This window comes from Trichosurus vulpecula, chromosome 4, assembly GCF_011100635.1.
Source record: "Trichosurus vulpecula isolate mTriVul1 chromosome 4, mTriVul1.pri, whole genome shotgun sequence".
NCBI classification, from domain to species: Eukaryota; Metazoa; Chordata; class Mammalia; order Diprotodontia; family Phalangeridae; genus Trichosurus; species Trichosurus vulpecula.
In genome coordinates, this window is record NC_050576.1 from 418326398 (window position 1) to 418328849 (window position 2452).

The following is a 2452-nucleotide window of genomic DNA, read 5'->3' on the forward strand; positions in this document are numbered from 1 at the left end:
GTTATCTTTTTTTTCTGTAATTCACTTAACTTTTCCTCTCAGAATTTGGATGCTAGAAGTGGAGCCAAGCTGACAGGGACTTGCCTGAGCTCTTCCCCAAATCCCTTTGAAATTACCCTAAACAAACACCAGAGTAGTAGAGCCCCCAAAAAGACGGAGTAAAACAAATTTCCAGCCCAAGACAACTTGGAAGGTCAGCAGCAAAATCTCGTCACACCAGAGTGACAGAGAAGTACAATCCATCACAGGCCATGGCACTGCAGGCTGGGCCCCAGCAAACCTGGAGTAGGCCTGAGGATGACTAAATCACTGCTAGCAGTGGCATTTTCCAGACCTCTCAGCCCACAGATGCCAAAAACAACCTAGATTGTCAGCAGGAAAGGTCTGTTGGACCTGAATAAGAGTGGAGTACAGTCCAGCCCAGCAATAGCCAGAACTGTCCTGGCCCCAGGAAACCAGGAGAAGACGTTGGGAGTGACTGAATCAACAGTGGAAGTGGTAGTGGCAGTGACCACTTCCAGAGCTCTCAACCCATAGAAAGTAAAAGGGTCAAACAACTGGGCAGAAGTCAATTACTGAGATATGTTTGCTAGCACTGAGGCAGGACTCAGTTGCTTTGACCATATCTGGATCCAGGTCACAGTCCTAGGTGGCAATCCTAGGGCAAGAAGGAGCTTGTAGCCACAGTAGATGGAAACATTCCACTCAGTTCCAGGGCAGAAAATTATGCTTGTAATCACTCATTGACCAGACAATAGGCCAGGAGAGTAGTAAACACCTTAGCTAAGATCATACCACTTTGTCATCCTGGAAGGAAATGGTATTGGATAACATATCGTAAAGCCTGGAAAGAAAGGTTCATTCTAGTTTGGGGAGTTTGCCCCTAAAATTTAAATGGCTTTGGAAAAATTGTAATGCTCAATATCCAGTTTCAAGTAGCATGCTTTCCACATCAAGCCTGATGATCTTAATATAGGGCTGGTACAATCACATAGATAAGCAGCTTAAAACAAGATCTTGGTTCATAGCATGAGTGAGCTCTTCAACAATGATGCATTTGATGAATTGATTGAAATATGCAATGATGCATATTTCCTTCTTGTATATTTTTGTAAGCTTATGGGAAACTTCATAGAAGTTGGTAGTAGGTTATGTATGGAAAAGGGGTGTTTGATAATTTACATTTCCACCATGGTAGTTTCCTAGGTTACAAATTCTTTTAGTGGTTAATGTTAACTTTTCCATTTTCTCCTGTACCTTAGCCAAGTTTTCCAAGGTGTCATGAAGTTCCTTGCACAACATCTCAAGTTCCTCATTATATTTTGGATGTACCTTTTGAGAATCAAAACCAGAAGCAATGCTGTTGCATTCTAGTTCTACCTTGTCTTCAGGAATTGCACTGATTTTGACATTTTCTATTTTGTTTGCAACAGAAAACCCCATGTTTTTGAGAGTTTCCTATTTTGATAATAAATTATGCCAATCTGCAGCATTGTTCTAAATTTTTCTTGTGATGATAGAGAAGACAGTTCTTTTGGGAATAACCTGGTCAGACATCTATGACTTTAAAGCCCACGATCAAACCTGGCAGAAGCTGGAGGAAGTTCCCTTCCTTATATCTTTCAAACAGGTCTATTTTTGCTTTTTACTTTGTCTAAGATCAGGATTGCTATCCCTACTTTTTTTTTTACTTTAGGGGAATTGTAATTGACTCTGCTCTAGCCCCTTACTGTTATTCTGTTTCTCTACTTCAAACGTGTTTCTTGTAAACAATATATTGTACAATTCTGGCTTTTGATCCACTCTGCTATCTATTTCCATTTTATGGGAGACTTCATCTCATTTTCGATTACTAATTGTGAATTTCCCTCCATCTTATTCTTCCTGTTTCTCCTCTCTCTCTTTTCACCCTTTCCTTCCATGCCAGTGTTTTGATTCTGTCTACCCCCTCCCTTCATCTTCCCTCCCTTCTTTCAGCAAGCCTCCCCACTTTACTTAATCTCCTCTCTTCCCACTTCCCTGTCAGATAAGATAGATTTCTATATTCAACTGATTGCATATGCATATGCAACAGACAGACCCTCTTTGAGTCAATACTTTCCAGAGTAAGGTTCAAGCGATGCAAATCAGCTTCCCTCCCATCTTCCTCTCCACTGTAATAGGTTTTCATGTGAAATAATTTATCGCATTCTACCTCTTCCTTCCTCCTGAGTCCACTGTGCTCTTCTTTCTCAATGCTTATTTTTTGTCATTTCCTCAAATTCACCTTTTACTTGTACACTCTCTCTGAGTACGTTTCTTTTTGTGTACTGTTCATGACACATTATTTAATAATTGTAAGTATCTTCTCCCCATGTAGGGATGTAAACAGTTTAACAGTATTGAGTCCCTTATGTTTTCTTTTCCCTTTATACATGTTTATGCTTTTCTTGGGTCTAGATATTAGAGATCT

General features: G+C 40.1%; 1 pseudogene; it reads right to left on the reverse strand.

Moving 5' to 3' along the window:
* Positions 1 to 858: 858 nt before the first annotated feature.
* Positions 859 to 1557, reverse strand: LOC118847359 (annotated as a pseudogene).
* Between the last annotated feature and the right edge of the window lie 895 nt (positions 1558 to 2452).